Genomic DNA, 11,843 nt, shown 5'->3' with positions numbered 1-11,843 from the left:
ACTAACGAACAAAATCCAAACATCTCCACTCCAACAACACAAATTAAATTGATCTAAACGAAAAAAGAAAGAAAAAAAACATAAATCCCCTCATCCACAAGCTTGTATCCAAACCCATGATGTTGTGTGCCTTGTTGGGAGTTGCCCTCCATCAACCTCATCCCTTTGTTTTCACTAAGCCCCTTGCTTAAATCAAAATCCCATATCAAGTTGACATCGGAGGAGGATGGCTCAGACCCAATAGATCTGGGTGGAGGAAGACCACACGACGGGGATGTGTGGGTTGGAGTTTTAGACCGCACGACAGGGTCGAGTGGGTTGGAGCAAGTTCTTCAGGGTGCGAGGTGGTAGAGCAGTTCGCTGGGGTTGTTGTGTAGCGGCTGGATTGGAGTCTTAGGGGTTGAAGGAAGCAAGAGATGAGGAAGAAGAAGAGCTAAAAATATGTGGGAAATAGATTAGATTTAGGGTTCTAATTTAGGGTAACTGCCTATTTGGTACCCTATGTTTTATCGAAATACAAACTTGATACCCTATGTTATTAATAATGATCATTTGATACTTGTGTTTGTAAATCCTACATAGTTTGGCACCCTTTACCTAAAATATGACCATACTATCCTTCTTTTTAATTAATTACTTGATTTTTTGTTTGTTATTTTAAAATAATTTAATTAATGAAACAAAAACTAAATCAAGAATTAAAAAATGGAAATTTTACATAAAGTGACAAAAAAACTATTTTTTTAAACATTTTTACTGACATACGAGTGTTTAAACTTTTGTACTGTTCATTGTTTATTTATTACAATTTTACGGACTCATCCCTGCAACCTTGGTTTCTGCGTCTTCGTCCTTAGCCCAGACACGCGAACCCATGCCATCAGATGCACCTCGCCAAGAAGATGAGAGAGCCCAGTCGCAGCCTAGCTCAGCACCGTGCGATGCCACCGCCACCAAACCTAGCTCGATAGAGAGAGAGAGAGAGAGAGAGCCCACCCCACAGTTGCACAACACCAGTCGCGAACCACCCGGCCCGACCCTCCATCGCCACCCTCTGCAACTCGAACTCAGAGTCGAGAGAACCCAGGCGAGAACCCGACCCCAGCTGTGCGAATCCATGTGCGTCCCGACCCTCCTTCGAACCCAGCACCCCGATCACGAGAGCTACATCGCCACCCTCTGCAACTCGGACTCAGAGCTGAGAGAACCCAGGCGAGAATCCAACCCTAGCTGCGTGAATCTATTTGTGTTTCTAGCTCCACCATGACGAAGTACCTGAGAACGCATAAGACCCTAGTCTTCGACCCAAGCCCGAGAGCACTCATGCGTGTTTCCAATTGCACAGAGCCGAAGCACCCGTTGTTTCAACGGCTAGATTTGGATTTTTGGGCCACTCATTGTTTAGGTTTAGGTTTATGTATAGTTGTCTAATATCATTTTATTTTTGTGTTGTTTTTTAGTTGTTTGGGTTTTCTGTATAGTTGTTTTCATGTTTTTTTTAGTTGTTTAAGTTTAAATATAGTTGTTGTGTTGATATCTAATTTATGCTTAATTATTTTTCGATATATTTTGAATTTTTTTTATAAAAAAAATATGTTAGTATGTAATGGGTTGACTTCTAGTTGTTCAATTGTTGTTTTTTAGTTATTTTTTAATGTAGTGAGTTAATGTCTAGTTATTGTCCAATTGTTATTTTCTAGTTGATTTTTCGATATTGTATTGTAGTGTGTTGCTTTTTAGAAATGTAATGGGTTGCAATGTGTTGTTGTGGGATTGTTGTTTTTGTGTTATTTAGATTTTATGTATAGTTTTTTCATGTTGATTTTTAGTTTTTTAAGTTTATTTACAGTTGTTCTGTTGTTGTGTTGATGTATGTTTGTTGTTTAGTTGTTTGTAGAGATCTTTTGATTTTTATATAAAAAAAATATATATGTTTGTATGCAGTGAGTTAATGTTTAATTTTTTTTTTCATTGACACTGTATTCTTATAACTATAAAACTTAAAAAAATATATATATATTTTAGAGTAGTATTTAAAAAAAAACGGAGAGCTTAAAAAAAAAATAAAAAACAAACAAAAAGTCAAATATATTTTTGAAAAAACCTCAAAAAAAAAATATATATATATATTCATTTTTTTTTATCTCTCTCTCTCTTCCACCTTCTTCCTCTCTCTCTCTCTCTCCCCGACCAAACACAACAAAATAGTTGACATTGCCATTGCCAATATGCAATTGCAACAAAGTTTTACAAAGAAATCACATATTTTTAAAGCATAAACCAGAATGTCATTGCTGTACAAAGAATCCACAAACCAAATTGCCATTGTTGTACAAAGAAACCACAAAATTTTAACAAGATTGGGTGAGGTTCATATATGTGTTCTGTTCCATCATTCATGATGTAAACAAAGCTTATTGTTTTTCACCAGATTCTACCCCAGAAAGATAGAAGGTAAAGAAAAGAAACCTTCATCAAGATGAAGAGTATAATTTCCCAGAGGCATGTCCCTATCAAGACTCCAGACCACCTGATATTCATCCTCAAGCAAAAATGCACATTTGTTCTTATTCTGAATGTGTACTTGATTGCTTCCTTTATTGCCTCCGCGCTTCCATCAAAATCAATCCTTCTGCTATATTCTTTCAACTTGACCGTTATGATTCTTCCATAAAATGAGGGTGGATTCTCTAGTCCTAAAAAACCATTAGCAAGTTCAATGAGTATGGTATATTTAAATCCTCAAGCAAGAGAGACTCAAGAAAAGGCTAAAGTATCAACATTCAAGGGAGCAGGGGCCGATTGTTAACAGTTCAATTTATCGAATACAAAAAGAAGTCAACAAAGATTTGACCAATGGGCACTCAAAATTATTCCTTATTGATCACTACTTTGGAGTTAAATGGGTTAGTGGGAGTGGAGGTCGGGCTCTGAAGTGGTGTATGAAGACAACGCAAATTGTCACCTAGTTCATCGTACGAGCCCAATCTCCACCATGTCGAAGCTCCAATCAGACTCGTTTTCTCCATATTTACAACGAGATTTGAGCTCACATTTTGCTCGAGCGTTTGGGACCCAGCAGCACATAGGCTCGTGGGTTCGATTAGCGAGTGAGTTTGTCGAATAGTATAGGGCATTGGAAAAAATAATGGGTCTGAAGCCATCATTTTCCATCGGGAAAGGAGGGAGAGGTTGGTCAGGGAAGAAGGAAGAAGAGGGGGAGCAAGAAAATAAATACTTATCTTTTAATTATTTATATTTATATTTTTTATTTTTTTAAAAAGTTTTTTTTGCTAACTAAAATATATTTTTTGTTTTATTAAATGAAAATCATTTTTAAATAATAAAAATTACAAAAAAAATAAATAAAGGATAAATACACGTTTGGTAACCAGTGTTTTATCGAAATACAAACTTAGTACCATATGTTTATGATAATTATCTATTGATACCTTTTATTTGCTACAACTACATAATTTGGTATCCTCCGTGTCCTAGATTACCCCTTATTTTAGTGATTTATTTTATTTTTAATTATTTTTTATTTTTAAATAATTTAAATATATTTTCATAATTCATAAAATAAAATAAATATTTAGTTAAAACTTTAAAATAATATTAATAAACAAATTTAAAATGGATTTAATTAATGAAAAACAAACAAAAAATGGAATTAAAATATTAAAAAAACTAATTAAAATTTTATTAATTAACTTTAAATAAACCTAAATTTTAATTTAATTAATAAAAGAACTCATATTTTACCCAAACTCACTCTCACCATCTCAGTTCCCCACCATCCCATTCTCACCCACATTCTTTTGTTTCAAAGTTGGATTGATTTGTTAATTAAATTAACATTTAGATTTATTAAAGTTAATTAATAAGATTTTAATTAGTTTTTTTTTTATTTTTTAATTAATTGAATTTATTTTTAAAATAATTTTTTTATTAAAATTATTTTAAATTTTTAATTAAACATTTTTATAAATTCTGAAAATATATTTAAATCATTTAAAAATAATAAAAGAATTGAAAATCAAATAAATTACTAAATTAGGGGTATTATGAGAATATTAAAAATTTAAATGTACATAGGATACCAAATTATGTAGTTTTTGCAAAGAGATGTTATCGATTGATAATTATCTAAAACAGAGGGTATCAAGTTTGTATTTCGATAAAACACAAAGTACCAAATGAGTATTTACCATTAAATCATTAAATAAGGGGCAATATGATCATATTTGAAAAAGCGAATTCACCAAATTCAGACTGAGGGTACCAAACTATGTAGAATTTGCGAACAAATTATATCAAATGATCATTATTAAAAATACAGGGTACCAAATGTGCATTTTTTAGTTAATGGTTTTAATTTTGTTATACCCAGATTTCGAGCTATGTTAATTATGATCTCGAAAGTTGGATTCGCAAATCAGTGGACTCATAAGGTTGGAAACATGCTTCAGGAATGTATGTCGAGCTTGCAGGATATAGACGACCTCGGGTATGGTGACCTCGAAGGACGACTTCGGATCTGGGGTCCCGAGCTCGACGCACGTACGATCTCGAAGCCGTGTGGCCTCGGGAGATATTCCTAGCTCGATAGATGACGGGAGACCTGAGAGGCTAAAAACCTTAGAGATACGCGATAACCACCTTGAATATCTGCAAGTGTTATAAATATGAGATGCAATCCTCATTTATTATTGTAAATCCCCTAGAATCGTGGGATATTATTTGGTATCATACGTCTCCTGGTCTTCAGGGGACGTTTCCTTGTATATCTGATTATAGGCATTTAAAGCCATTAATTTTATTTATACAAAAAGAGTAACTACCCAAAATATGTGGGATAGTATTCTTTAGCCTTCTCTATAAATAGAGAAGGCATGCACCATTGTAAGGGACCGAAATTCTGATCCTTGAGAAAAAACTCTGGAGAATTCATTCTTGAAGAATTCCTGGAGATAATCTTGAGTTTAATAACAAAGACTCGTGGACTAGGCAGATTTAACTGCTAAACCACGTAAAAATCGTGTGTTTATATTGTTTTGTTTGAATTGGCCATTTTCAGTTATCGTTTACGTGCTCTTCTTTCACTGTTGACGAAAAACGGCGTCAACAGTTTGGTGCTTTCATTGAGAGCCTTAAGCGTTCATCACTGAAAAAATCATGGCCGCAAACAATCAGAACACCCCTGAAAACTACCCAAGGCGTCCTGGAAAACAGCCAATGGAGAACCCGGATGCTGAGGAGAGAAGTGGATCCTCTGATTCCCGGGGACCACCGCCCCCGCCAAGGGATGAGGACATGTACTACAATCCCGAACGTTACGTTCCTATTGTAGAACTGGAAAACCGCCAGTTGAAACAGCTGTTGGCAGAGGCCAACAAACGGAATGAGGAGTTGACTAGGATAGCCGCAGAGGCACAGGTGGCTCAGCCCCCGCCTCCGCGCGAAAACCAAGTCCCTCCTCCAAGGGACGTGCATGTTCCTCCCCGGAGGCCCCGTGGACGTCCACGAAAGGATGCTGCCACAAGGAGGCCAACTCAACCTTCGGCGCCAGCAGAACCATCTGCTCCTCCTAGGCCTCAAAGGAGTACCCGAGCTCGGGTCCCGCCTAACCCGACTGTAGAAGTGCCTGCAGGAACTGAGAATAACCGAACCCCAGCAGAGGCGCGGACTCAGGTACCTGGTAGCGCACCAAACGCGACTAACCCGTCTCGAGCAAATTCAGGACCCTCTAGACCGCGGCAAGGGTGGCAGCCACCGTCGCTAATACGGTTCCCTCCGTCACCCATAAGGTATCCTTCGCTGCCCCGCAGAAACGCTCAACCTGCTCGAGATCAGGATCAAGGGCGTGCAGGGAGTGGACAAGGGAAGAGGGAGACTTTCCGGGAGCGGAGAGGCGCTCCATCTGAGAAAAGTTAGACGTCTCGGTCTCGAACCGCGGAGACGAGGCGACGTGGAAAGAATCCATCTCGAAATAACCGCGCAATGAGTTTTACCAGTGAAGATTCCGGAGATAACGGGTCGGTCAATAAGCATGACCGAGGTCGTAAGAACACTGGAAGTCGCAAGAATCGCCCCGACCTGCGCAATCATCTGAATCAGAGTCGAGGGAATGGAGATCAAACAAATCCGGACCTGAGGGATCGCTTGAATAGGCGTAGAGATCCCTCGCGGAGACGTGAGCCTGGAATTACGATTAATGACAGTCAATTCCAAACAGTACCTCCTACTGATCCAGTCCAAGAAAGAATCGATCAGCTCGAAAGAGCTTTTAGGCTTTTAAAGAACGAACGAGGAAATGGTCGATATGAGGACTCTGATGAGGAGCTCGAGCCGTTTGCTCCTCATATTTCTGACACTCAATTTCCTCAAGGGTTTCGGATTCCTCACGTCCCTACGTTTGAGGGAAAGACCGACCCATGTAGTCACCTGAGCACGTTCAACACTATCATGAGAGCCAGTAACGTAGGTTACGAGCTCAAGTGCATGTTGTTTCCAACATCATTGGCAGGTCCTGCCAAAAGTTGGTTCGAAAAGTACAAGAGACACTCGATAACCTCATGGGAGCAGTTGTCCAAAGACTTTAAGAAGCAGTTCAGAGCAATGGTAGGGGTCAGACCAGAAGCATCCACCTTAACTAACGTCCAGCAGCAACCGGATGAAACATTGAAGAGTTACTTGACAAGATTTAATCTGGAAGTAGACCGAGCTCGGGATGTGGATGATAGCGGACACCTCATGGCTATCCGAGCTGGCGTATTACCGGGAAGTGCCCTTTGGGAAGATATGCAAGGGAAATCGGTAAGGTCGATAACCGAGTTTAACAGACGAGCGCAGAGGTTTGTCAATGTAGAGGAAGCGAGATCGATGCTCAAAGCAACCTCCCAGTCCGAAACTACAACGATAAACATCAACTCTGCCTCAACATCGGTGGACCCAGCGGCATCAAAGCCTGCCTCGGAGAACCCATCCAAGAGAAAAAAAGAACGAAGGAAGTAATCCCGAAGCTGAGGGAGGAAAGAAAAAGAAAGGAGAGAGGTATTTCTCCATGTATAAAGTGCACACCGAGCTCAACGAGTCTCGGGAAAACATATACCTGGCTAATGAAAACCAAGTCCCCTTCAGGCGTCCAGACCCAATGAGAAATCAAAAGTCCAAGAGGGATTCCAGTAAGTATTGCCGGTTCCACAGAGACACCGGACACACAACTGATGAATGTCGACAACTGAAGGATGAGATCGAAGGGTGGATCTCGAGAGGTTACTTCCGGCAGTATGTCAAAAACCAGAATTCTAGTCAGACGGCCGCGAGCCAGAAAGTAGCCGCGCCTCCGACGATGCAAAATAATAACTCTCGATCTCGGGAAGAGGACAGGCCCCCCCTGATAGATGGAGAGGACGTAATAACCATCTCGGGAGGGCCTTATCTCGCAGGAGGAGGCAGGAATGCCCAAAAGAGATATGTTAACGAGCTTAAGACAGGGGACGGGTCTCCTTATGAACCCGAACCTAGGGCACCTAAAAGCCAGAGGGTTGAATCACAACCCATAACCTTCACTGAGGAGGACGCCTCCCATGTTCAGTTCCCACATCATGACCCGCTGGTTATTACTCTTCAGCTCGCCAACAAAAGAGTCTGTCGAGTTCTCATAGATAATGGGAGCTCAGTCAACATTCTTTACAAAGCAACCCTTGAGAAAATGGGACTCTCCCTTCGCGACCTGAAGACATGTGCAACGACTTTTCAGGAGAAGGAACTGCCTGCATGGAATCCATTGAGCTCCCTGTGACCTTGGGAGACTACCCAGTCTCGGTAACCAAGATAATGGAGTTTGTAGTAGTAGATTTACCATCTGCCTACAATGTGCTGCTCGGGAGACCCGCCCTGGTCGGGCTGGGGGCAGTTTCATCTGTAAGGCATCTGGCCCTTAAGTTCCCGACCCCTAGCGAAATCGGGACATTAAAAGGAGACCAGCTGGCAGGGAGAGAGTGCTATAGCATCTCTTTGAGAAAGAAGCAAACGAGCGCTCAGGCTCTCGTTATCATACACAATAAAGATGGAACGGTCTTAGAAATCGACGAGGAGATTGATCCGAGGATTAAGGAGAAAGTTGACCTCGAACCTCTAGAGGAGCTCAAAGAAATTCAGCTCGAGGAAGCTGAACCCTTGAGAAAGGTGAAGGTCGGGAAACACCTCCCAGATGAGACAAAATAGCAATTAATTTGCTTCCTGAAGAAGAACCAGGATGTCTTTGCATGGTCACACTCAGACATGGTGGGGATAAGCCCGAATGTAGCAAGCCATGCTCTAAACATAGATAAGAGCTTCCCCCCGAAGCAACAAAAGCAAAGGCAGCTGGACGAAAACAGGAAGAAGGCACTAAAGGAGGAGGTTGACAGGTTAAAGGCAAACCATTTCATTAGGGACGCCTTTTACCCTGACTGGGTAGCCAATCCGGTGTTGGTCCCAAAGCCCAATGGGACGTGGAGAACCTGTATTGACTACTCAGACCTCAACAAAGCTTGCCCAAAAGATTGTTTTCCGTTACCAAGGATTGACCAGCTCGTGGATGCCACAGCGGGGCATGGCCTGATGTCGTTCACGGATGCCTATTCTGGATATAACCAGATTCCCATGCACGCCCCAGACCAAGAACATACGAGCTTCATCACGGATAAAGGGCTATATTGTTATAATGTCATGCCATTCGGGCTCAAGAATGCTGGAGCCACATACCAGCGGCTCGTAAACATGATGTTTTCGGAACAAATTGGGAACAACATGGAGGTTTACGTTGATGACATGCTTGTCAAGTCTCAACTTAACAAGAACCATGTTGATGACCACGAAGAGTGCTTCAGCGTGCTCAAGAAGTATAACATGAAGCTAAATCCTCATAAGTGCACTTTTGGGGTATCTTCGGGAAATTTTCTGGGCTTTATTGTAAACTCTCGTGGAATTGAGGCTAACCCCGACAAGATCAAGGCCCTAATTGATATGCCCTCACCTCGAAGGCATAAGGATGTCCAAAGTCTGACTGGCAGGATGGCGGCCCTAAGCAGATTCATCTCGAAATCTACAGATCGTGGTCTTCCATTTTTCAACTTATTGAGAGGAGGTAAGAAGTTTGAATGGACAGAGGAATGTGAGCTGGCCTTTCAGGAGCTTAAAAAGCACCTTGTGGAACCACCCATCCTGTTAAAACCTGAAATGGGAGAAATACTGTACCTATCCCTTTCAACTACCGAACACGCAATAAGCGCAGTGCTCGTCCGAGAAGAAGAGGGGGTGCAGAGACCCGTTTACTACATCAGTAAAAAATTACTGGGGGCAGAGTCAAGATATCCATTGATGGAAAAACTTGCGCTCAGTCTAATTCATTCATCTCGGAAGCTCCGCCCCTACTTTCAGGCACATCCCATCCATGTGCTGACTGATCAACCACTTAGACAAGTCCTATCTAAACCAGAAGCTTCAGGTCGACTTCTTAAATAGGCTGTTGAGCTCGGACAGTTCGAGATCACCTACCACCCGAGAACGACCATTAAAGCACAGGCATTGGCAGACTTTATAGTGGAATGCACGGGTATAGCCGACGACGAGGTAATAACCACGGCCCACGAGCTGTGGAAACTTTACGTCGACGGTTCGTCAAATGAAAATGGAGCAGGGGCAGGGGTCATTTTGGTTACCCCCGCAGGAAGCAGATTTCATTCCGCCCTAAGATTTGATTTTAAAGCATCGAATAACGAGGCTGAATACGAGGCTTTACTCGCGGGACTTCGTATAGCTAACGAACTCAAAGCTAAAGCTATACATTGCTACAGTGACTCCCAGCTCGTGGTTAATCAAATCTTGGGAGAATATCAGGCTCGTGGCACGAGAATGGCAGCTTATTTGGAAAAGGCAAAATCTGCATTAGAGTGTTTCGAATTCTATACAATCGAACAAGTTCCTCGCGAGCAGAACTCGAATGCAGATGCCTTAGCTCGACTCGCGATGTCCCTCGAAAACGAAGAGCTGAATGTTGTGCCCGTAGAACATTTATCAGCACCTAGCATCAACGAGCCAGAAGAGAAAGATGTGTGTATGATTGAAACAGAGCCGACCTGGATGACTCCCATAGTTGATTATCTCGAAAATGGAGTTCTTCCAAAAGATCGGAGCCGAGCTCGAAAGTTGATGTATCAACTTCCCCGTTACACAATTATGGATGGAAGGCTATGCCGAAGAGGATATTCCATGTCGTTACTCAGGTGCGTAACCCCTCCCGAAGCTAAGAAAATCATTAAAGAGATCCATGAAGGATTCTGCGGAGATCACACCGGGGGGCATAGCCTATCCAAGAAGATAATACGCCAGGGATATTTCTGGCCAACCATTAAAACGGATTCTTTCAATTATGTGAAGAAATGAGACAAATGCCAGAGATTCGCCACGATACCCCGAGCCCCACCATTCGAACTGACCATGTTGACATCCCCATGGCCTTTCGCAGTATGGGGCATCGACCTCATAGGCTCACTCCCAACTGGCAAAGGCGGAGTAAAATATGCTGTAGTCGCCGTAGATTACTTCACAAAATGGACGGAGGCTAAACCATTGGCGACCATAACTTCGAAAAAGATCCTTGATTTCGTGGTAAAAAACATCGTATGCCGATACGGAGTACCGAGGAAGATCGTATCCGACAACGGGACCCAGTTCGATTGCGATTTATTCACCAACTTTTGTGAAAAGAACGACATAATAAAGAGTTTTTCATCAGTGCCTCACCCTCAAGCGAATGGTCAGGTCGAAGCCGTTAACAAAACTCTCAAGAGTTCACTAAAGTAAAAGTTGGAGGAAGCAAAGGGAAGATGGCCCGAGGAATTGCCCCAAGTCCTTTGGGGGTATATGACCACAGCTCGGACATCAACAGGACATACCCCGTTCTCTCTAGCATACGGCTGCGAGGCAATGTTGCCTATCGAGGTCGAAATTCCAACGATCCGAACTCAAATTTACAATCAGAATTCAAATCACACTCAGCTCGAAGAAACCCTAGACTTGATCGAAGAAAGAAGAGAAGAGGCTCAGCTGAGAAACGCCGATTACCAGCAACGCACTATCAGATACTTAAACAAGAGGGTTCGAGGTCGAAAGTTCGGAATGGGAGATCTGGTGTTGAGGCGCGTATTCTTAGCAACCCGAGATCCAGCAGCTGGAGTGCTCGGGCCGAACTGGGAAGGACCATACCAGATAGAGTCATTAATCAGACCCGGCGTATACAAACTTGCGAGATTGGACGGGAACCTAGTACCGCGAGCATGGAATGGCGAACACCTTAGACCTTACTATCAGTAGTATAGGAAGTGTGCTGCCTGTAACCATGATTTTCTATATGTATTAGCTTGTCTGTTTTTGAATTCCATCAAATAAAAGATCTATTTTGTTCAATATGTAATCTCTTTTAGTTTTTTTTATTATTTTTGAAATCTCTCTTAATTTAATAACCTATGGTCACACTCATAGGATATTAAGGGGGCATCATTGGTATACATACCACCAGCTTAAAAAATTAAAAAAATATATATATACAAAAGTATTTGGATATAACCAAGTACGCGAGCTTAGATAGTTCGGACACAACCGAATTATAAAAATGTATTTGGATATAACCAAGTACGCGAGCTTAGATAGTTCGGACATAACCGGATTATAAAAAAGTATTTGGATATAACCAAGTACGCGAGCTTAGATAGTTCGGACAACTGAATTATAAAAAAGTATTTGGATATAACCAAGTACGCGAGCTTAGATAGTTCGGACAACCGAATTATAAA

This window comes from Humulus lupulus, chromosome 2 (assembly GCF_963169125.1).
Source record: "Humulus lupulus chromosome 2, drHumLupu1.1, whole genome shotgun sequence".
Lineage (NCBI taxonomy): Eukaryota > Viridiplantae > Streptophyta > Magnoliopsida > Rosales > Cannabaceae > Humulus > Humulus lupulus.
The sequence above is the reverse complement of the archived record's forward strand: the minus strand, read 5'-3'. Positions refer to the sequence as shown.